This window comes from Chiloscyllium punctatum, chromosome 15 (assembly GCF_047496795.1).
Source record: "Chiloscyllium punctatum isolate Juve2018m chromosome 15, sChiPun1.3, whole genome shotgun sequence".
In the NCBI taxonomy this organism is placed as follows: Eukaryota; Metazoa; Chordata; class Chondrichthyes; order Orectolobiformes; family Hemiscylliidae; genus Chiloscyllium; species Chiloscyllium punctatum.
The window spans coordinates 19328763-19353329 of NC_092753.1; the positions used below are offsets into that span (position 1 = coordinate 19328763).

General features: G+C 47.0%; 7 non-coding genes across 7 annotated transcripts; all 7 read right to left on the reverse strand.

Annotated features, from left to right (window-relative positions):
• Positions 1 to 425: 425 nt before the first annotated feature.
• On the reverse strand, positions 426 to 497 carry trnag-ucc (transfer RNA glycine (anticodon UCC)). Its single transcript has one exon. It is a non-coding gene; the product is annotated as a tRNA-Gly (tRNA).
• A 3619-nt stretch (positions 498 to 4116) lies between these two features.
• On the reverse strand, positions 4117 to 4188 carry trnag-ccc (transfer RNA glycine (anticodon CCC)). Its single transcript has one exon. It is a non-coding gene; the product is annotated as a tRNA-Gly (tRNA).
• Positions 4189 to 7799: 3611 nt separating this feature from the next.
• Positions 7800 to 7871, reverse strand: trnag-ucc (transfer RNA glycine (anticodon UCC)). The gene has a single exon. It is a non-coding gene; the product is annotated as a tRNA-Gly (tRNA).
• A 3658-nt stretch (positions 7872 to 11529) lies between these two features.
• On the reverse strand, positions 11530 to 11601 carry trnag-ucc (transfer RNA glycine (anticodon UCC)). The gene has a single exon. It is a non-coding gene; the product is annotated as a tRNA-Gly (tRNA).
• A 3698-nt stretch (positions 11602 to 15299) lies between these two features.
• Positions 15300 to 15371, reverse strand: trnag-ucc (transfer RNA glycine (anticodon UCC)). The gene has a single exon. It is a non-coding gene; the product is annotated as a tRNA-Gly (tRNA).
• A 3681-nt stretch (positions 15372 to 19052) lies between these two features.
• On the reverse strand, positions 19053 to 19124 carry trnag-ucc (transfer RNA glycine (anticodon UCC)). The gene has a single exon. It is a non-coding gene; the product is annotated as a tRNA-Gly (tRNA).
• Positions 19125 to 22782: 3658 nt separating this feature from the next.
• On the reverse strand, positions 22783 to 22854 carry trnag-ucc (transfer RNA glycine (anticodon UCC)). The gene has a single exon. It is a non-coding gene; the product is annotated as a tRNA-Gly (tRNA).
• Between the last annotated feature and the right edge of the window lie 1713 nt (positions 22855 to 24567).

A 24567-nucleotide genomic window follows, 5' to 3' on the forward strand; every position in this document is an offset into this window, starting at 1 on the left:
CTGGAAATATAAAAGCAGCTGGTGTCCACTCCTCCTATTTCTGACCTGCACCTAAAACAATAACATTACCGATTCGATATGAGAAATAACGTTGTTTGGATATTTGTGAACTGTCCACCCACATTTCACTTGATATTAGGCTGTAGTTCACAAAAAACAAAATGAGAGTAATGTTGAAATGAGTGAAATCCGGAAACATTTCTTTCGAAATAAGATGGAAAACCAAGGAATTCTGCCATGACTCGTGTTTCTTTGAACCGTGCTCGACTTGACTCCTTAATCCTCCTGGGGACATCCTCAACTTCAAAGTTGTGTCTGCACTCCAGAGGTCTGGCAGACTCAATGTGATGTGCAGACGGAGGTGTTTCATTCCCACTGAATCGATCGGCTCTTTTGGTTGTGGAGTGGTGTTAAAATGCACTGCTTGCGATGGCCGGGAATCGAACCCGGGTCAACCGCTTGGAAGGCAGCTATGCTCACCACTATACCACCATCGCTACAGGCTGAAGCGCTCTAGAAATCAGCTGATGTGCCATAATAGTTCTTGACTCGAAATTTCGTTGTTGTTTTGTTGGAAATTTTGCAGTGAAATATTAGAATTGAGAAGTCATCAAAGACCGAGTTTTACTGAGTGGATCGGTCTCCTGATGCCCCGCCTCACTTTTTAATACACACAAAGCAGCATTTCGGATTTCTCATCATCTGAAATCAATCAATAACAGAAATAGCACGAAAATCCCAGGGCAACCCTGGAACGATCACACAATTAAAACTTGTCAAGTTCTCAGAAAGGTTCACCGGACCGAAACGTCAACTCTGATTTCTCTTCATACAGCTTTACCACCGACTTCGGGTTTGGTTTCTGATTTACAGCGTAGACATAGTCATCGAGATAGAGATGTACAGCTCGGAAACAGACCCTTCGGTCCAACCTGCCCATGCCGACCAGATATCCCAACCCAATCTAGACCCACCTGCCAGCACCCGGCCCATATCCTTCCAAACCCTTCCTATTCATATACCCATCCAAATGCCTCGAAAATGTTGCAATTGTACCAGCCTCCGCCACTTCCTCTGGCAGCTCATTCCACACACGTACCACCCTCTGGATGAAAGCGTTGACCCTTTGGTCGCTTTTATATCTTTCGCCTCTCACACTAAACCTATGCCCTCTAGTTCTGGACTCCCCGACCCCAGGGAAAAGACTTTGTCTATTTATCCTATCCATGCCCCACATAATTCTGCAGTTCTTTCAGTTTCTAAAACTTCTCAAGAGTTTTCTTAGAAAACAAAAACGGCAAAAACAGAGGAACCATTAGACTGAGGCCACGCTGCAGTAATTGTGGAGAGGAGGGAATTCCGGGTAACAGTTCGGGAAGCAGAACCCTCTCGAGGAATATGTATTAATTTGAAGTTCGATCCCGTTGATAGATTTGCAGGTTTCTCTTTTACTTTGTAGAAGAGGGGGAGGTGTCAGTCAGCAGTAAGGGGTTTTCACAGGAGGGCATGATTTGGAGATGCCAGTGTTGGACTGGGGTATAGAAAGTTAAAAATCACACAACACCAGGTTATAGACCAACAGGTTTAATTGGAAGCACTAGCTTTCGGAGCGCTGCTCCTTCATCAGGTGGTTGTCCGAAATCTAGAGCTTCCAATTAAATCTGTTGGACTATAACCTGGTGTTGTGTGATGTTTAACTTCACAGCAAGGGGTAGTCATGGGCAGCTGTTTAGTGAAGGTCGCTTCCACTGATGTGGGAAGGCAGTGCACGCAAAACCCTCCCTGCCCTAGATAGGTAACCTGAACCAAGATGGGCTTTCCAAGGTCAGGGGGTGCAGAGTGCTGAGGCCGCTGTCATCATTTAGTTCCCATGGGTCCCAAGTCCTTGGGATGCCGTGGCGCCTTAATGATGAATGGGATTGTGTGCAACCGAGACAGGGTCGTGGCAGAACAGTGTCGAGAGTGTGTTGCTGGAAACGCACAGCAGGGAAATCGATGTTTCGGGCTCCAGCATCTACAGACCTCCCTGTCTCCGAGCAGAACAGTGTTATCCGCTCAGGTTTAAGCAGAACGTCCGCAGCTACTCCTGCGGGTCCAACGAAACACAAAGCGCTATCCGGGAAGGCAAACGTAGGGGGTGGGGTCAGCAAGCACAGCGTAGGGTGATCCCGGTTCGTGAGGGGAAAAAGAAAACGTAGTGCGGTGAAATTGACACAGGAAGTGAAATTGACAAAGGAAGTGAAATTGACATTGTCAGAGCAAACCTGCGCAGGAAGGAGGGAGAGCGTCATGGAGGGGCGGTGGGCAAGATGGAAAGGACGGGGTCAAGGGAGGGCACAGACGGCTGTGTAAGGGCATGAGCAAGTGTTACCCTTCATGGTGTCGTGGGGGGATGAAACTCGGGTCTGCAGGCAATGATAGTCTCCAGCTGAGAGTCGTGAGAACCCGGAATCAGTGTGTGTGGGGGGTGCGGGGGGGACTGTGTGTGTGTGTGTGTGTGTATATGTGTGTGTGTGTGTGTGTGTGTCTGCGTGTGTGGGTGCATGCGTGTGTGTGTGGCTGCATGTGTGTGTGTGTGGGTGCATGTGTGGGTGTGTGTGGCTGTGTGTGTGTGTGTCTGTGTGTGTGTGTATGCATGTAGGGATATGCGGGTGTGTGAGAGTGTGTGTAGGTGCATGTGTGTGAGTGTACTGGGGTATCAATTTGTGAGAATGTGCGTGAGTGGCTGTGAATGTGGAAGTGTTTGAGTGAGTTTATGAGAGAGAGCTTGTGTTTGAGAGAGGGTATGCATGTGTGTGTGGGTCGGTAGGAGTGTGCTTTTGTGTGTGTGCGTGTACTTGTGTAGTGTCCGTGAAATAGTATACAGTGCAGTGTTGTCACGTGTCGTGTGACATGAACCAAAGTGCCCTGTTAAAGTCATCCCCATGGGTACCGAACTTGACTATCAGCCTCTGCTTGGCCACTTTGCATTGTTGGCTGTCCCATAGTCTGCCTTGGAGGATTGTCACCCAGGGGTCCGAGACCGAAAGGCACAGAGCGCTGAAGTGCTCTCCGACTGGGAGGCTAGAACCAGTCTGACTCAAGATTGGGACACAGACAGACTTTAACCTCACACCTTTAATGCATTGTCTGAGCTGAGATGGCATCTCTTGTTAGACAACCTGAAGTTATCTCGACAACGTAACTTTGAAAAGGTTCTGAGGTTCTTATATTAAAGAACGGAAACTAGTAAACCCATTATAAAAGATGAAAGGCTTAACCTAAATGTGTTTAATATATCATTTCAGCTGCATTAAACTGTAATCCTTTTGCTATAAATACTGCGTCTTATGGTCCTTCTTATCATCAGGTTGATCTACATCGGATACACTCCATCCATTCTTTATCCTTCAAAGAAAATCAGTCACCTTCATCAGACACTACCTTCCCTTAACAAATCCATGATGACTATATCGGATGATGACGTGGAGGAGCCTGTGGTGGACTGGGGAGGACAAAGTTCAAAATCACACAATACCAGGTTATCGTCCAAGTAGCTTTCGGAGCACTCCTAAAACTAGTGCTTCCAAGTAAAGCTGTTGGACTGTAATCTGGTGTTGTGTGATTTTTAACTTTATCCTGGATTAAACTTTCACTCACTGTGTGGTCACTTCTATCATCTCTCAGAGTTTTATCGAATCATTTTCTCATACTGGAAATATAAAAGCAGCTGGTGTCCACTCCTCCTATATCTGACCTGCACCTAAAACAATAACATTACCGATTCGATATGAGAAATAACGTTGTTTGGATATTTGTGAACTGTCCACCCACATTTCACTTGATATTAGGCTGTAGTTCACAAAAAACAAAATGAGAGTAATGTTGAAATGAGTGAAATCCGGAAACATTTCTTTCGAAATAAGATGGAAAACCAAGGAATTCTGCCATGACTCGTGTTTCTTTGAACCGTGCTCGACTTGACTCCTTAATCCTCCTGGGGATATCCTCAACTTCAAAGTTGTGTCTGCACTCCAGAGGTCTGGCAGACTCAATGTGATGTGCAGACGGAGGTGTTTCATTCCCACTGAATCGATCGGCTCTTTTGGTTGTGGAGTGGTGTTAAAATGCACTGCTTGCGATGGCCGGGAATCGAACCCGGGTCAACTGCTTGGGAGGCAGCTATGCTCACCACTACACCACCATCGCTACAGGCTGAAGCGCTCTAGAAATCAGCTGATGTGCCATAATAGTTCTTGACTCGAAATTTCGTTGTTGTTTTGTTGGAAATTTTGCAGTGAAATATTAGAATTGAGAAGTCATCAAAGACCGAGTTTTACTGAGTGGATCGGTCTCCTGATGCCCCGCCTCACTTTTTAATACACACAAAGCAGCATTTCGGATTTCTCATCATCTGAAATCAATCAATAACAGAAATAGCACGAAAATCCCAGGGCAACCCTGGAACGATCACACAATTAAAACTTGTCAAGTTCTCAGAAAGGTTCACCGGACCGAAACGTCAACTCTGATTTCTCTTCATACAGCTTTACCACCGACTTCGGGTTTGGTTTCTGATTTACAGCGTAGACATAGTCATCGAGATAGAGATGTACAGCTCGGAAACAGACCCTTCGGTCCAACCTGCCCATGCCGACCAGATATCCCAACCCAATCTAGTCCCACCTGTCAGCACCCGGCCCATATCCTTCCAAACCCTTCCTATTCATATACCCATCCAAATGCCTGGAAAATGTTGCAATTGTACCAGCCTCCGCCACTTCCTCTGGCAGCTCATTCCACACACGTACCACCCTCTGGATGAAAGCGTTGACCCTTTGGTCGCTTTTATATCTTTCGCCTCTCACACTAAACCTATGCCCTCTAGTTCTGGACTCCCCGACCCCAGGGAAAAGACTTTGTCTATTTATCCTATCCATGCCCCACATAATTCTGCAGTTCTTTCAGTTTCTAAAACTTCTCAAGAGTTTTCTTAGAAAACAAAAACGGCAAAACCAGAGGAACCATTAGACTGAGGCCACGCTGCAGTAATTGTGGAGAGGAGGGAATTCCGGGTAACAGTTCGGGAAGCAGAACCCTCTCGAGGAATATGTATTAATTTGAAGTTCGATCCCGTTGATAGATTTGCAGGTTTCTCTTTTACTTTGTAGAAGAGGGGGAGGTGTCAGTCAGCAGTAAGGGGTTTTCACAGGAGGGCATGATTTGGAGATGCCAGTGTTGGACTGGGGTATAGAAAGTTAAAAATCACACAACACCAGTTTATAGACCAACAGGTTTAATTGGAAGCACTAGCTTTCGGAGCGCTGCTCCTTCATCAGGTGGTTGTCCGAAATCTAGAGCTTCCAATTAAATCTGTTGGACTATAACCTGGTGTTGTGTGATGTTTAACTTCACAGCAAGGGGTAGTCATGGGCAGCTGTTTAGTGAAGGTCGCTTCCACTGATGTGGGAAGGCAGTGCACGCAAAACCCTCCCTGCCCTAGATAGGTAACCTGAACCAAGATGGGCTTTCCAAGGTCAGGGGGTGCAGAGTGCTGAGGCCGCTGTCATCATTTAGTTCCCATGGGTCCCAAGTCCTTGGGATGCCGTGGCGCCTTAATGATGAATGGGATTGTGTGCAACCGAGACAGGGTCGTGGCAGAACAGTGTCGAGAGTGTGTTGCTGGAAACGCACAGCAGGGAAATCGATGTTTCGGGCTCCAGCATCTACAGACCTCCCTGTCTCCGAGCAGAACAGTGTTATCCGCTCAGGTTTAAGCAGAACGTCCGCAGCTACTCCTGCGGGTCCAACGAAACACAAAGCGCTATCCGGGAAGGCAAACGTAGGGGGTGGGGTCAGCAAGCACAGCGTAGGGTGATCCCGGTTCGTGAGGGGAAAAAGAAAACGTAGTGCGGTGAAATTAACACAGGAAGTGAAATTGACAAAGGACGTGAAATTGACATTGTCAGAGCAAACCTGCGCAGGAAGGAGGGAGAGCGTCATGGAGGGGCGGTGGGCAAGATGGAAAGGACGGGGTCAAGGGAGGGCACAGACGGCAGTGTAAGGGCATGAGCAAGTGTTACCCTTCATGGTGTCGTGGGGGGATGAAGGTCGGGTCTGCAGGCAATGATAGTCTCCAGCTGAGAGTCGTGAGAACCCGGAATCAGTGTGTGTGGGGGGGGCGGGGGGGACTGTGTGTGTGTGTGTGTGTATATGTGTGTGTGTGTGTGTCTGCGTGTGTGGGTGCATGCGTGTGTGTGTGGCTGCATGTGTGTGTGTGTGGGTGCATGTGTGGGTGTGTGTGGCTGTGTGTGTGTGTGTCTGTGTGTGTGTGTATGCATGTAGGGATATGCGAGTGTGTGAGAGTGTGTGTAGGTGCATGTGTGTGAGTGTACTGGGGTATCAATTTGTGAGAATGTGCGTGAGTGGCTGTGAATGTGGAAGTGTTTGAGTGAGTTTATGAGAGAGAGCTTGTGTTTGAGAGAGGGTATGCATGTGTGTGTGGGTCGGTAGGAGTGTGCTTTTGTGTGTGTGCGTGTACTTGTGTAGTGTCCGTGAAATAGTATACAGTGCAGTGTTGTCACGTGTCGTGTGACATGAACCAAAGTGCCCAGTTAAAGTCATCCCCATGGGTACCGAACTTGACTATCAGCCTCTGCTTGGCCACTTTGCATTGTTGGCTGTCCCATAGTCTGCCTTGGAGGATTGTCACCCAGGGGTCCGAGACCGAAAGGCACAGAGCGCTGAAGTGCTCTCCGACTGGGAGGCTAGAACCAGTCTGACTCAAGATTGGGACACAGACAGACTTTAACCTCACACCTTTAATGCATTGTCTGAGCTGAGATGGCATCTCTTGTTAGACAACCTGAAGTTATCTCGACAACGTAACTTTGAAAAGGTTCTGAGGTTCTTATATTAAAGAACGGAAACTAGTAAACCCATTATAAAAGATGAAAGGCTTAACCTAAATGTGTTTAATATATCATTTCAGCTGCATTAAACTGTAATCCTTTTGCTATAAATACTGCGTCTTATGGTCCTTCTTATCATCAGGTTGATCTACATCGGATACACTCCATCCATTCTTTATCCTTCAAAGAAAATCAGTCACCTTCATCAGACACTACCTTCCCTTAACAAATCCATGATGACTATATCGGATGATGACGTGGAGGAGCCTGTGGTGGACTGGGGAGGACAAAGTTCAAAATCACACAATACCAGGTTATCGTCCAAGTAGCTTTCGGAGCACTCCTAAAACTAGTGCTTCCAAGTAAAGCTGTTGGACTGTAATCTGGTGTTGTGTGATTTTTAACTTTATCCTGGATTAAACTTTCACTCACTCTGTGGTCACTTCTATCATCTCTCAGAGTTTTATCGAATCATTTTCTCATACTGGAAATATAAAAGCAGCTGGTGTCCACTCCTCCTATTTCTGACCTGCACCTAAAACAATAACATTACCGATTCGATATGAGAAATAACGTTGTTTGGATATTTGTGAACTGTCCACCCACATTTCACTTGATATTAGGCTGTAGTTCACAAAAAACAAAATGAGAGTAATGTTGAAATGAGTGAAATCCGGAAACATTTCTTTCGAAATAAGATGGAAAACCAAGGAATTCTGCCATGACTCGTGTTTCTTTGAACCGTGCTCGACTTGACTCCTTAATCCTCCTGGGGACATCCTCAACTTCAAAGTTGTGTCTGCACTCCAGAGGTCTGGCAGACTCAATGTGATGTGCAGACGGAGGTGTTTTATTCCCACTGAATCGATCGGCTCTTTTGGTTGTGGAGTGGTGTTAAAATGCACTGCTTGCGATGGCCGGGAATCGAACCCGGGTCAACTGCTTGGAAGGCAGCTATGCTCACCACTATACCACCATCGCGACAGCCAGCAGCGCCCAAGAAATCAGCTGATGTGCCATAATAGTTCTTGACTCGAAATTTCGTTGTTGTTTTGTTGGAAATTTTGCAGTGAAATATTAGAATTGAGAAGTCATCAAAGACCGAGTTTTACTGAGTGGATCGGTCTCCTGATGCCCCGCCTCACTTTTTAATACACACAAAGCAGCATTTCGGATTTCTCATCATCTGAAATCAATCAATAACAGAAATAGCACGAAAATCCCAGGGCAACCCTGGAACGATCACACAATTAAAACTTGTCAAGTTCTCAGAAAGGTTCACCGGACCGAAACGTCAACTCTGATTTCTCTTCATACAGCTTTACCACCGACTTCGGGTTTGGTTTCTGATTTACAGCGTAGACATAGTCATCGAGATAGAGATGTACAGCTCGGAAACAGACCCTTCGGTCCAACCTGCCCATGCCGACCAGATATCCCAACCCAATCTAGTCCCACCTGCCAGCACCCGGCCCATATCCTTCCAAACCCTTCCTATTCATATACCCATCCAAATGCCTGGAAAATGTTGCAATTGTACCAGCCTCCGCCACTTCCTCTGGCAGCTCATTCCACACACGTACCACCCTCTGGATGAAAGCGTTGACCCTTTGGTCGCTTTTATATCTTTCGCCTCTCACACTAAACCTATGCCCTCTAGTTCTGGACTCCCCGACCCCAGGGAAAAGACTTTGTCTATTTATCCTATCCATGCCCCACATAATTCTGCAGTTCTTTCAGTTTCTAAAACTTCTCAAGAGTTTTCTTAGAAAACAAAAACGGCAAAAACAGAGGAACCATTAGACTGAGGCCACGCTGCAGTAATTGTGGAGAGGAGGGAATTCCGGGTAACAGTTCGGGAAGCAGAACCCTCTCGAGGAATATGTATTAATTTGAAGTTCGATCCCGTTGATAGATTTGCAGGTTTCTCTTTTACTTTGTAGAAGAGGGGGAGGTGTCAGTCAGCAGTAAGGGGTTTTCACAGGAGGGCATGATTTGGAGATGCCAGTGTTGGACTGGGGTATAGAAAGTTAAAAATCACACAACACCAGGTTATAGACCAACAGGTTTAATTGGAAGCACTAGCTTTCGGAGCGCTGCTCCTTCATCAGGTGGTTGTCCGAAATCTAGAGCTTCCAATTAAATCTGTTGGACTATAACCTGGTGTTGTGTGATGTTTAACTTCACAGCAAGGGGTAGTCATGGGCAGCTGTTTAGTGAAGGTCGCTTCCACTGATGTGGGAAGGCAGTGCACGCAAAACCCTCCCTGCCCTAGATAGGTAACCTGAACCAAGATGGGCTTTCCAAGGTCAGGGGGTGCAGAGTGCTGAGGCCGCTGTCATCATTTAGTTCCCATGGGTCCCAAGTCCTTGGGATGCCGTGGCGCCTTAATGATGAATGGGATTGTGTGCAACCGAGACAGGGTCGTGGCAGAACAGTGTCGAGAGTGTGTTGCTGGAAACGCACAGCAGGGAAATCGATGTTTCGGGCTCCAGCATCCACAGACCTCCCTGTCTCCGAGCAGAACAGTGTTATCCGCTCAGGTTTAAGCAGAACGTCCGCAGCTACTCCTGCGGGTCCAACGAAACACAAAGCGCTATCCGGGAAGGCAAACGTAGGGGGTGGGGTCAGCAAGCACAGCGTAGGGTGATCCCGGTTCGTGAGGGGAAAAAGAAAACGTAGTGCGGTGAAATTGACATAGGAAGTGAAATTGACAAAGGACGTGAAATTGACATTGTCAGAGCAAACCTGCGCAGGAAGGAGGTAGAGAGGCATGGAGGGGCGGTGGGCAAGATGGAAAGGACGGTGTCAAGGGAGGGCACAGACGGCTGTGTAAGGGCATGAACAAGTGTTACCCTTCATGGTGTCGTGGGGGGATGAAGGTCGGGTCTGCAGGCAATGATAGTCTCCAGCTGAGAGTCGTGAGAACCCGGAATCAGTGTGTGTGTGTGGGGGTGGACCGTTTGTATGTGTGTATGTCTGTGTGTGTGTGTGTGTGTGTCTGCGTGTGTGGCTGCATGTGTGTGTGTGGGTGCATGTGTGGGTGTGTGTCCTGTGTGTGTGTGTGTCTGCGTGTGTGGGTGCATGCATGTGTGTGTTTGTGGGTGCATGTGTGGGTGTGTGTGGCTGTGTGTGTGTGTGTCTGTGTGTGTGTGTGCATGTCGGGATATGCGGGTCTGTGAGAGTGTGTGTAGGTGCATGTGTGTGAGTGTACTGGGGTATCAATTTGCGAGAATGTGCGTGAGTGGCTGTGAATGTGGAAGTGTTTGAGTGAGTTTATGAGAGAGAGCTTGTGTTTGAGAGAGGGTATGCAATAGTGTGTGGGTCGGTAGGAGTGTGCTTTTGTGTGTGTGCGTGTACTTGTGTAGTGTCCGTGAAATAGTATACAGTGCAGTGTTGTCACGTGTCGTGTGACATGAACCAAAGTGCCCTGTTAAAGTCATCCCCATGGGTACCGAACTTGACTATCAGCCTCTGCTTGGCCACTTTGCATTGTTGGCTGTCCCATAGTCTGCCTTGGAGGATTGTCACCCAGGGGTCCGAGACCGAAAGGCACAGAGCGCTGAAGTGCTCTCCGACTGGGAGGCTAGAACCAGTCTGACTCAAGATTGGGACACAGACAGACTTTAACCTCACACCTTTAATGCATTGTCTGAGCTGAGATGGCATCTCTTGTTAGACAACCTGAAGTTATCTCGACAACCTAACTTTGAAAAGGTTCTGAGGTTCTTATATTAAAGAACGGAAACTAGTAAACCCATTATAAAAGATGAAAGGCTTAACCTAAATGTGTTTAATATATCATTTCAGCTGCATTAAACTGTAATCCTTTTGCTATAAATACTGCGTCTTATGGTCCTTCTTATCATCAGGTTGATCTACATCGGATACACTCCATCCATTCTTTATCCTTCAAAGAAAATCAGTCACCTTCATCAGACACTACCTTCCCTTAACAAATCCATGATGACTATATCGGATGATGACGTGGAGGAGCCTGTGGTGGACTGGGGAGGACAAAGTTCAAAATCACACAATACCAGGTTATCGTCCAAGTAGCTTTCGGAGCACTCCTAAAACTAGTGCTTCCAAGTAAAGCTGTTGGACTGTAATCTGGTGTTGTGTGATTTTTAACTTTATCCTGGATTAAACTTTCACTCACTCTGTGGTCACTTCTATCATCTCTCAGAGTTTTATCGAATCATTTTCTCATACTGGAAATATAAAAGCAGCTGGTGTCCACTCCTCCTATTTCTGACCTGCACCTAAAACAATAACATTACCGATTCGATATGAGAAATAACGTTGTTTGGATATTTGTGAACTGTCCACCCACATTTCACTTGATATTAGGCTGTAGTTCACAAAAAACAAAATGAGAGTAATGTTGAAATGAGTGAAATCCGGAAACATTTCTTTCGAAATAAGATGGAAAACCAAGGAATTCTGCCATGACTCGTGTTTCTTTGAACCGTGCTCGACTTGACTCCTTAATCCTCCTGGGGACATCCTCAACTTCAAAGTTGTGTCTGCACTCCAGAGGTCTGGCAGACTCAATGTGATGTGCAGACGGAGGTGTTTCATTCCCACTGACTCGATCGGCTCTTTTGGTTGTGGAGTGGTGTTAAAATGCACTGCTTGCGATGGCCGGGAATCGAACCCGGGGAAACTGCTTGGAAGGCAGCTATGCTCACCACTATACCACCATCGCTACAGCCAGAAGCGCTCTAGAAATCAGCTGATGTGCCATAATAGTTCTTGACTCGAAATTTCGTTGTTGTTTTGTTGGAAATTTTGCAGTGAAATATTAAAATTGAGAAGTCATCAAAGACCGAGTTTTACTGAGTGGATCGGTCTCCTGATGCCCCGCCTCACTTTTTAATACACACAAAGCAGCATTTCGGATTTCTCATCATCTGAAATCAATCAATAACAGAAATAGCACGAAAATCCCAGGGCAACCCTGGAACGATCACACAATTAAAACTTGTCAAGTTCTCAGAAAGGTTCACCGGACCGAAACGTCAACTCTGATTTCTCTTCATACAGCTTTACCACCGACTTCGGGTTTGGTTTCTGATTTACAGCGTAGACATAGTCATCGAGATAGAGATGTACAGCTCGGAAACAGACCCTTCGGTCCAACCTGCCCATGCCGACCAGATATCCCAACCCAATCTAGTCCCACCTGCCAGCACCCGGCCCATATCCTTCCAAACCCTTCCTATTCATATACCCATCCAAATGCCTGGAAAATGTTGCAATTGTACCAGCCTCCGCCACTTCCTCTGGCAGCTCATTCCACACACGTACCACCCTCTGGATGAAAGCGTTGACCCTTTGGTCGCTTTTATATCTTTCGCCTCTCACACTAAACCTATGCCCTCTAGTTCTGGACTCCCCGACCCCAGGGAAAAGACTTTGTCTATTTATCCTATCCATGCCCCACATAATTCTGCAGTTCTTTCAGTTTCTAAAACTTCTCAAGAGTTTTCTTAGAAAACAAAAACGGCAAAAACAGAGGAACCATTAGACTGAGGCCACGCTGCAGTAATTGTGGAGAGGAGGGAATTCCGGGTAACAGTTCGGGAAGCAGAACCCTCTCGAGGAATATGTATTAATTTGAAGTTCGATCCCGTTGATAGATTTGCAGGTTTCTCTTTTACTTTGTAGAAGAGGGGGAGGTGTCAGTCAGCAGTAAGGGGTTTTCACAGGAGGGCATGATTTGGAGATGCCAGTGTTGGACTGGGGTATAGAAAGTTAAAAATCACACAACACCAGGTTATAGACCAACAGGTTTAATTGGAAGCACTAGCTTTCGGAGCGCTGCTCCTTCATCAGGTGGTTGTCCGAAATCTAGAGCTTCCAATTAAATCTGTTGGACTATAACCTGGTGTTGTGTGATGTTTAACTTCACAGCAAGGGGTAGTCATGGGCAGCTGTTTAGTGAAGGTCGCTTCCACTGATGTGGGAAGGCAGTGCACGCAAAACCCTCCCTGCCCTAGATAGGTAACCTGAACCAAGATGGGCTTTCCAAGGTCAGGGGGTGCAGAGTGCTGAGGCCGCTGTCATCATTTAGTTCCCATGGGTCCCAAGTCCTTGGGATGCCGTGGCGCCTTAATGATGAATGGGATTGTGTGCAACCGAGACAGGGTCGTGGCAGAACAGTGTCGAGAGTGTGTTGCTGGAAACGCACAGCAGGGAAATCGATGTTTCGGGCTCCAGCATCTACAGAACTCCCTGTCTCCGAGCAGAACAGTGTTATCCGCTCAGGTTTAAGCAGAACGTCCGCAGCTACTCCTGCGGGTCCAACGAAACACAAAGCGCTATCCGGGAAGGCAAACGTAGGGGGTGGGGTCAGCAAGCACAGCGTAGGGTGATCCCGGTTCGTGAGGGGAAAAAGAAAACGTAGTGCGGTGAAATTAACATAGGAAGTGAAATTGACAAAGGACGTGAAATTGACATTGTCAGAGCAAACCTGCGCAGGAAGGAGGTAGAGCGTCATGGAGGGGCGGTGGGCAAGATGGAAAGGACGGGGTCAAGGGAGGGCACAGACGGCTGTGTCAGGGCATGAACAAGTGTTACACTTCATGGTGTGGTGTGGGGATGAAGGTCGGGTCTGCAGGCAATGATAGTCTCCAGCTGAGAGTCGTGAGAACCCGGAATCAGTGTGTGTGGGGCGGGCGGGGGGGACTGTGTGTGTGTGTGTGTGTGTATATGTGTGTGTGTGTGTGTGTGTGTGTGTCTGCGTGTGTGGGTGCATGCATGTGTGTGTGGCTGCATGTGTGTGTGTCTGGGTGCATGTGTGGGTGTGTGTCCTGTGTGTCTGTGTGTGTCTGCGTGTGTGGGTGCATGCATGTGTGTGTGTGTGGGTGCATGTGTGGGTGTGTGTGGCTGTGTGTGTGTGTGTCTGTGTGTGTGTGTATGCATGTAGGGATATGCGGGTGTGTGAGAGTGTGTGTAGGTGCATGTGTGTGAGTGTACTGGGGTATCAATTTGTGAGAATGTGCGTGAGTGGCTGTGAATGTGGAAGTGTTTGAGTGAGTTTATGAGAGAGAGCTTGTGTTTGAGAGAGGGTATGCATGTGTGTGTGGGTCGGTAGGAGTGTGCTTTTGTGTGTGTGCGTGTACTTGTGTAGTGTCCGTGAAATAGTATACAGTGCAGTGTTGTCACGTGTCGTGTGACATGAACCAAAGTGCCCAGTTAAAGTCATCCCCATGGGTACCGAACTTGACTATCAGCCTCTGCTTGGCCACTTTGCATTGTTGGCTGTCCCATAGTCTGCCTTGGAGGATTGTCACCCAGGGGTCCGAGACCGAAAGGCACAGAGCGCTGAAGTGCTCTCCGACTGGGAGGCTAGAACCAGTCTGACTCAAGATTGGGACACAGACAGACTTTAACCTCACACCTTTAATGCATTGTCTGAGCTGAGATGGCATCTCTTGTTAGACAACCTGAAGTTATCTCGACAACCTAACTTTGAAAAGGTTCTGAGGTTCTTATATTAAAGAACGGAAACTAGTAAACCCATTATAAAAGATGAAAGGCTTAACCTAAATGTGTTTAATATATCATTTCAGCTGCATTAAACTGTAATCCTTTTGCTATAAATACTGCGTCTTATGGTCCTTCTTATCATCAGGTTGATCTACATCGGATACACTCCATCCATTCTTTATCCTTCAAAGAAAATCAGTCACCTTCATCAGACACTACCTTCCCTTAACAAATCCATGATGACTATATCGGATGATGACGTGGAGGAGCCTGTGGTGGACTGGGGAGGATAAAGTTCAAAATCACACAATACCAGGTTATCGTCCAAGTAGCTTTCGGAGCACTCCTAAAACTAGTGCTTCCAAGTAAAGCTGTTGGACTGTTATCTGGTGTTGTGTGATTTTTAACTTTATCCTGGATTAAACTTTCACTCACTGTGTGGTCACTTCTATCATCTCTCAGAGTTTTATCGAATCATTTTCTCATACTGGAAATATAAAAGCAGCTGGTGTCCACTCCTCCTATTTCTGACCTGCACCTAAAACAATAACATTACCGATTCGATATGAGAAATAACGTTGTTTGGATATTTGTGAACTGTCCACCCACATTTCACTTGATATTAGGCTGTAGTTCACAAAAAACAAAATGAGAGTAATGTTGAAATGAGTGAAATCCGGAAACATTTCTTTCGAAATAAGATGGAAAACCAAGGAATTCTGCCATGACTCGTGTTTCTTTGAACCGTGCTCGACTTGACTCCTTCATCCTCCTGGGGACATCCTCAACTTCAAAGTTGTGTCTGCACTCCAGAGGTCTGGCAGACTCAATGTGATGTGCAGACGGAGGTGTTTCATTCCCACTGAATCGATCGGCTCTTTTGGTTGTGGAGTGGTGTTAAAATGCACTCCTTGCGATGTCCGGGAATCGAACCCGGGTCAACTGCTTGGAAGGCAGCTATGCTCACCACTATACCACCATCGCTACAGGCTGAAGCGCTCTAGAAATCAGCTGATGTGCCATAATAGTTCTTGACTCGAAATTTCGTTGTTGTTTTGTTGGAAATTTTGCAGTGAAATATTAGAATTGAGAAGTCATCAAAGACCGAGTTTTACTGAGTGGATCGGTCTCCTGATGCCCCGCCTCACTTTTTAATACACACAAAGCAGCATTTCGGATTTCTCATCATCTGAAATCAATCAATAACAGAAATAGCACGAAAATCCCAGGGCAACCCTGGAACGATCACACAATTAAAACTTGTCAAGTTCTCAGAAAGGTTCACCGGACCGAAACGTCAACTCTGATTTCTCTTCATACAGCTTTACCACCGACTTCGGGTTTGGTTTCTGATTTACAGCGTAGACATAGTCATCGAGATAGAGATGTACAGCTCGGAAACAGACCCTTCGGTCCAACCTGCCCATGCCGACCAGATATCCCAACCCAATCTAGTCCCACCTGCCAGCACCCGGCCCATATCCTTCCAAACCCTTCCTATTCATATACCCATCCAAATGCCTGGAAAATGTTGCAATTGTACCAGCCTCCGCCACTTCCTCTGGCAGCTCATTCCACACACGTACCACCCTCTGGATGAAAGCGTTGACCCTTTGGTCGCTTTTATATCTTTCGCCTCTCACACTAAACCTATGCCCTCTAGTTCTGGACTCCCCGACCCCAGGGAAAAGACTTTGTCTATTTATCCTATCCATGCCCCACATAATTCTGCAGTTCTTTCAGTTTCTAAAACTTCTCAAGAGTTTTCTTCGAAAACAAAAACGGCAAAAACAGAGGAACCATTAGACTGAGGCCACGCTGCAGTAATTGTGGAGAGGAGGGAATTCCGGGTAACAGTTCGGGAAGCAGAACCCTCTCGAGGAATATGTATTAATTTGAAGTTCGATCCCGTTGATAGATTTGCAGGTTTCTCTTTTACTTTGTAGAAGAGGGGGAGGTGTCAGTCAGCAGTAAGGGGTTTTCACAGGAGGGCATGATTTGGAGATGCCAGTGTTGGACTGGGGTATAGAAAGTTAAAAATCACACAACACCAGGTTATAGACCAACAGGTTTAATTGGAAGCACTAGCTTTCGGAGCGCTGCTCCTTCATCAGGTGGTTGTCCGAAATCTAGAGCTTCCAATTAAATCTGTTGGACTATAACCTGGTGTTGTGTGATGTTTAACTTCACAGCAAGGGGTAGTCATGGGCAGCTGTTTAGTGAAGGTCGCTTCCACTGATGTGGGAAGGCAGTGCACGCAAAACCCTCCCTGCCCTAGATAGGTAACCTGAACCAAGATGGGCTTTCCAAGGTCAGGGGGTGCAGAGTGCTGAGGCCGCTGTCATCATTTAGTTCCCATGGGTCCCAAGTCCTTGGGATGCCGTGGCGCCTTAATGATGAATGGGATTGTGTGCAACCGAGACAGGGTCGTGGCAGAACAGTGTCGAGAGTGTGTTGCTGGAAACGCACAGCAGGGAAATCGATGTTTCGGGCTCCAGCATCTGCAGACCTCCCTGTCTCCGAGCAGAACAGTGTAATCCGCTCAGGTTTAAGCAGAACGTCCGCAGCTACTCCTGCGGGTCCAACGAAACACAAAGCGCTATCCGGGAGGGCAAACGTAGGGGGTGGGGTCAGCAAGCACAGCGTAGGGTGATCCCGGTTCGTGAGGGGTAAAAGAAAACGTATTGCGGTGAAATTGACATAGGAAGTGAAATTGACAAAGGAGGTGAAATTGACATTGTCAGCGCAACCCTGCGCAGGAAGGAGGTAGAGCGCCATGGAGTGGCGGTGGGCAAGATGGAAAGGACGGGGTCAAGGGAGGGCACAGACGGCTGTGTAAGGGCATGAACAAATGTTACCCTTCATGGTGTCGTGGGGGGATGAAGGTCGGGTCTGCAGGCAATGATAGTCTCCAGCTGAGAGTCGTGAGAACCCGGAATCAGTGTGTGTGTGTAGGGGTGGACCGTTTGTATGTGTGTATGTCTGTGTGTGTGTGTGTGTGTGTGTGTCTGCGTGTGTGGGTGCATGCGTGTGTGTGTGGCTGCATGTGTGTGTGTGGGTGCATGTGTGGGTGTGTGTCCTGTGTGTGTGTGTGTCTGCGTGTGTGGGTGCATGCATGTGTGTGTTTGTGGGTGCATGTGTGGGTGTGTGTGGCTGTGTGTGTGTGTGTCTGTGTGTGTGTGTGCATGTAGGGATATGCGGGTCTGTGAGAGTGTGTGTAGGTGCATGTGTGTGAGTGTACTGGGGTATCAATTTGCGAGAATGTGCGTGAGTGGCTGTGAATGTGGAAGTGTTTGAGTGAGTTTATGAGAGAGAGCTTGTGTTTGAGAGAGGGTATGCAATAGTGTGTGGGTCGGTAGGAGTGTGCTTTTGTGTGTGTGCGTGTACTTGTGAGTGTCCGTGAAATAGTATACAGTGCAGTGTTGTCACGTGTCGTGTGACATTGACCAAAGTGTCCAGTTAAAGTCATCCGCATGGGTACCGAACTTGACTATCAGCCTCTGCTTGGCCACTTTGCATTGTTGGCTGTCCCATAGTCTGCCTTGGAGGATTGTCACCCAGGGGTCCGAGACCGAAAGGCACAGAGCGCTGAAGTGCTCTCCGACTGGGAGGCTAGAACCAGTCTGACTCAAGATTGGGACACAGACAGACTTTAACCTCACACCTTTAATGCATTGTCTGAGCTGAGATGGCATCTCTTGTTAGACAACCTGAAGTTATCTCGACAACGTAACTTTGAAAAGGTTCTGAGGTTCTTATATTAAAGAACGGAAACTAGTAAACCCATTATAAAAGATGAAAGGCTTAACCTAAATGTGTTTAATATATCATTTCAGCTGCATTAAACTGTAATCCTTTTGCTATAAATACTGCGTCTTATGGTCCTTCTTATCATCAGGTTGATCTACATCGGATACACTCCATCCATTCTTTATCCTTCAAAGAAAATCAGTCACCTTCATCAGACACTACCTTCCCTTAACAAATCCATGATGACTATATCGGATGATGACGTGGAGGAGCCTGTGGTGGACTGGGGAGGACAAAGTTCAAAATCACACAATACCAGGTTATCGTCCAAGTAGCTTTCGGAGCACTCCTAAAACTAGTGCTTCCAAGTAAAGCTGTTGGACTGTTATCTGGTGTTGTGTGATTTTTAACTTTATCCTGGATTAAACTTTCACTCACTGTGTGGTCACTTCTATCATCTCTCAGAGTTTTATCGAATCATTTTCTCATACTGGAAATATAAAAGCAGCTGGTGTCCACTCCTCCTATTTCTGACCTGCACCTAAAACAATAACATTACCGATTCGATATGAGAAATAACGTTGTTTGGATATTTGTGAACTGTCCACCCACATTTCACTTGATATTAGGCTGTAGTTCACAAAAAACAAAATGAGAGTAATGTTGAAATGAGTGAAATCCGGAAACATTTCTTTCGAAATAAGATGGAAAACCAAGGAATTCTGCCATGACTCGTGTTTCTTTGAACCGTGCTCGACTTGACTCCTTCATCCTCCTGGGGACATCCTCAACTTCAAAGTTGTGTCTGCACTCCAGAGGTCTGGCAGACTCAATGTGATGTGCAGACGGAGGTGTTTCATTCCCACTGAATCGATCGGCTCTTTTGGTTGTGGAGTGGTGTTAAAATGCACTGCTTGCGATGGCCGGGAATCGAACCCGGGTCAACTGCTTGGAAGGCAGCTATGCTCACCACTATACCACCATCGCTACAGGCTGAAGCGCTCTAGAAATCAGCTGATGTGCCATAATAGTTCTTGACTCGAAATTTCGTTGTTGTTTTGTTGGAAATTTTGCAGTGAAATATTAGAATTGAGAAGTCATCAAAGACCGAGTTTTACTGAGTGGATCGGTCTCCTGATGCCCCGCCTCACTTTTTAATACACACAAAGCAGCATTTCGGATTTCTCATCATCTGAAATCAATCAATAACAGAAATAGCACGAAAATCCCAGGGCAACCCTGGAACGATCACACAATTAAAACTTGTCAAATTCTCAGAAAGGTTCACCGGACCGAAACGTCAACTCTGATTTCTCTTCATACAGCTTTACCACCGACCTCGGGTTTGGTTTCTGATTTACAGCGTAGACATAGTCATCGAGATAGAGATGTACAGCTCGGAAACAGACCCTTCGGTCCAACCTGCCCATGCCGACCAGATATCCCAACCCAATCTAGTCCCACCTGCCAGCACCCGGCCCATATCCTTCCAAACGCTTCCTCTTCATATACCCATCCAAATGCCTGGAAAATGTTGCAATTGTACCAGCCTCCGCCACTTCCTCTGGCAGCTCATTCCACACACGTACCACCCTCTGGATGAAAGCGTTGACCCTTTGGTCGCTTTTATATCTTTCGCCTCTCACACTAAACCTATGCCCTCTAGTTCTGGACTCCCCGACCCCAGGGAAAAGACTTTGTCTATTTATCCTATCCATGCCCCACATAATTCTGCAGTTCTTTCAGTTTCTAAAACTTCTCAAGAGTTTTCTTAGAAAACAAAAACGGCAAAAACAGAGGAACCATTAGACTGAGGCCACGCTGCAGTAATTGTGGAGAGGAGGGAATTCCGGGTAACAGTTCGGGAAGCAGAACCCTCTCGAGGAATATGTATTAATTTGAAGTTCGATCCCGTTGATAGATTTGCAGGTTTCTCTTTTACTTTGTAGAAGAGGGGGAGGTGTCAGTCAGCAGTAAGGGGTTTTCACAGGAGGGCATGATTTGGAGATGCCAGTGTTGGACTGGGGTATAGAAAGTTAAAAATCACACAACACCAGGTTATAGACCAACAGGTTTAATTGGAAGCACCAGCTTTCGGAGCGCTGCTCCTTCATCAGGTGGTTGTCCGAAATCTAGAGCTTCCAATTAAATCTGTTGGACTATAACCTGGTGTTGTGTGATGTTTAACTTCACAGCAAGGGGTAGTCATGGGCAGCTGTTTAGTGAAGGTCGCTTCCACTGATGTGGGAAGGCAGTGCACGCAAAACCCTCCCTGCCCTAGATAGGTAACCTGAACCAAGATGGGCTTTCCAAGGTCAGGGGGTGCAGAGTGCTGAGGCCGCTGTCATCATTTAGTTCCCATGGGTCCCAAGTCCTTGGGATGCCGTGGCGCCTTAATGATGAATGGGATTGTGTGGAACCGAGACAGGGTCGTGGCAGAACAGTGTCGAGAGTGTGTTGCTGGAAACGCACAGCAGCGAAATCGATGTTTCGGGCTCCAGCATCTGCAGACGTCCCTGTCTGCGAGGAGAACAGTGTTATCCGCTCAGGTTTAAGCAGAACGTCCGCAGCTAAACTGCGGGTCCAACGAAACACAAAGCGCTATCCGGGAAGGCAAACGTAGGCGGTGGGGTCAGCAAGCACAGCGTAGGGTGATCCCGGTTCGTGAGGGGAAAAAGAAAACATAGTGCGGTGAAATTGACAAAGGAAGTGAAATTGACAAAGGACGTGAAATTGACATTGTCAGAGCAACCCTGCGCAGGAAGGAGGTAGAGCGTCATGGAGGGGCGGTGGGCAAGATGGAAAGGACGGGGTCAAGGGAGGGCACAGACGGCTGTGTAAGGGCATGAACAAATGTTACCCTTCATGGTGTCGTGGGGTGATGAAGGTCGGGTCTGCAGGCAATGATAGTCTCCAGCTGAGAGTCGTGAGAATCCGGAATCAGTGTGTGTGTGGGGGGGGACTGTGTGTGTGTGTGTGTGTGTGTCTGCGTGTGTGGGTGCATGCGTGTGTGTGTGGCTGCATGTGTGTGTGTGTGGGTGCATGTGTGGGTGTGTGTCCTGTGTGTGTGTGTGTCTGCGTGTGTGGGTGCATGCATGTGTGTGTGTGTGGGTGCATGTGTGGGTGTGTGTGGCTGTGTGTGTGTGTGTCTGTGTGTGTGTGTGCATGTAGGGATATGCGGGTCTGTGAGAGTGTGTGTAGGTGCATGTGTGTGAGTGTACTGGGGTATCAATTTGTGAGAATGTGCGTGAGTTGCTGTGAATGTGGAAGTGTTTGAGTGAGTTCATGAGAGAGAGCTTGTGTTTGAGAGAGGGTATGCATGTGTGTGTGGGTCGGTAGGAGTGTGCTTTTGTGTGTGTGTGTGTACTTGTGAGTGTCCGTGAAATAGTATACAGTGCAGTGTTGTCACGTGTCGTGTGACATGAACCAAAGTGTCCAGTTAAAGTTATCTGCATGGGTACCGAACTTGACTATCAGCCTCTGCTTGGCCACTTTGCATTGTTGGCTGTCCCATAGTCTGCCTTGGAGGATTGTCACCCAGGGGTCCGAGACCGAAAGGCACAGTGCGCTGAAGTGCTCTCCGACTGGGAGGCTAGAACCAGTCTGACTCAAGATTGGGACACAGACAGACTTTAACCTCACACCTTTAATGCATTGTCTGAGCTGAGATGGCATCTCTTGTTAGACAACCTGAAGTTATCTCGACAACGTAACTTTGAAAAGGTTCTGAGGTTCTTATATTAAAGAACGGAAACTAGTAAACCCATTATAAAAGATGAAAGGCTTAACCTAAATGTGTTTAATATATCATTTCAGCTGCATTAAACTGTAATCCTTTTGCTATAAATACTGCGTCTTATGGTCCTTCTTATCATCAGGTTGATCTACATCGGATACACTCCATCCATTCTTTATCCTTCAAAGAAAATCAGTCACCTTCATCAGACACTACCTTCCCTTAACAAATCCATGATGACAATATCGGATGAAGACGTGGAGGAGCCTGTGGTGGACTGGGGAGGACAAAGTTCAAAATCACACAATACCAGGTTATCGTCCAAGTAGCTTTTGGAGCACTCCTAAAACTAGTGCTTCCAAGTAAAGCTGTTGGACTGTAATCTGGTGTTGTGTGATTTTTAACTTTATCCTGGATTAAACTTTCACTCACTCTGTGGTCACTTCTATCATCTCTCAGAGTTTTATCGAATCATTTTCTCATACTGGAAATATAAAAGCAGCTGGTGTCCACTCCTCCTATTTCTGACCTGCACCTAAAACAATAACATTACCGATTCGATATGAGAAATAACGTTGTTTGGATATTTGTGAACTGTCCACCCACATTTCACTTGATATTAGGCTGTCGTTCACAAAAAACAAAATGAGAGTAATGTTGAAATGAGTGAAATCCGGAAACATTTCTTTCGAAATAAGATGGAAAACCAAGGAATTCTGCCATGACTCGCGTTTCTTTGAACCGTGCTCGACTTGACTCCTTAATCCTCCTGGGGACATCCTCAACTTCAAAGTTGTGTCTGCACTCCAGAGGTCTGGCAGACTCAATGTGATGTGCAGACGGAGGGGTTTCATTCCCACTGAATCGATCGGCTCTTTTGGTTGTGGAGTGGTGTTAAAATGCACTCCTTGCGATGTCCGGGAATCGAACCCGTGTCAACTGCTTGGAAGGCAGCTATGCTCACCACTATACCACCATCGCTACTGCCAGAAGCGCTCTCGAAATCAGCTGATGTGCCATAATAGTTGTTGACTCGAAATTTCGTTGTTGTTTTGTTGGAAATTTTGCAGTGAAATATTAGAATTGAGAAGTCATCAAAGACCGAGTTTTCCTGAGTGGATCGGTCTCCTGATGCCCCGCCTCACTTTTTAATACACACAAAGCAGCATTTCGGATTTCTCATCATCTGAAATCAATCAATAACAGAAATAGCACGAAAATCCCAGGGCAACCCTGGAACGATCACACAATTAAAACTTGTCAAGTTCTCAGAAAGGTTCACCGGACCGAAACGTCAACTCTGATTTCTCTTCATACAGCTTTACCACCGACTTCGGGTTTGGTTTCTGATTTACAGCGTAGACATAGTCATCGAGATAGAGATGTACAGCTCGGAAACAGACCCTTCGGTCCAACCTGCCCATGCCGACCAGATATCCCAACCCAATCTAGTCCCACCTGCCAGCACCCGGCCCATATCCTTCCAAACCCTTCCTATTCATATACCCATCCAAATGCCTGGAAAATGTTGCAATTGTACCAGCCTCCGCCACTTCCTCTGGCAGCTCATTCCACACACGTACCACCCTCTGGATGAAAGCGTTGACCCTTTGGTCGCTTTTATATCTTTCGCCTCTCACACTAAACCTATGCCCTCTAGTTCTGGACTCCCCGACCCCAGGGAAAAGACTTTGTCTATTTATCCTATCCATGCCCCACATAATTCTGCAGTTCTTTCAGTTTCTAAAACTTCTCAAGAGTTTTCTTCGAAAACAAAAACGGCAAAAACAGAGGAACCATTAGACTGAGGCCACGCTGCAGTAATTGTGGAGAGGAGGGAATTCCGGGTAACAGTTCGGGAAGCAGAACCCTCTCGAGGAATATGTATTAATTTGAAGTTCGATCCCGTTGATAGATTTGCAGGTTTCTCTTTTACTTTGTAGAAGAGGGGGAGGTGTCAGTCAGCAGTAAGGGGTTTTCACAGGAGGGCATGATTTGGAGATGCCAGTGTTGGACTGGGGTATAGAAAGTTAAAAATCACACAACACCAGGTTATAGACCAACAGGTTTAATTGGAAGCACTAGCTTTCGGAGCGCTGCTCCTTCATCAGGTGGTTGTCCGAAATCTAGAGCTTCCAATTAAATCTGTTGGACTATAACCTGGTGTTGTGTGATGTTTAACTTCACAGCAAGGGGTAGTCATGGGCAGCTGTTTAGTGAAGGTCGCTTCCACTGATGTGGGAAGGCAGTGCACGCAAAACCCTCCCTGCCCTAGATAGGTAACCTGAACCAAGATGGGCTTTCCAAGGTCAGGGGGTGCAGAGTGCTGAGGCCGCTGTCATCATTTAGTTCCCATGGGTCCCAAGTCCTTGGGATGCCGTGGCGCCTTAATGATGAATGGGATTGTGTGCAACCGAGACAGGGTCGTGGCAGAACAGTGTCGAGAGTGTGTTGCTGGAAACGCACAGCAGGGAAATCGATGTTTCGGGCTCCAGCATCTGCAGACCTCCCTGTCTCCGAGCAGAACAGTGTAATCCGCTCAGGTTTAAGCAGAACGTCCGCAGCTACTCCTGCGGGTCCAACGAAACACAAAGCGCTATCCGGGAGGGCAAACGTAGGGGGTGGGGTCAGCAAGCACAGCGTAGGGTGATCCCGGTTCGTGAGGGGTAAAAGAAAACGTATTGCGGTGAAATT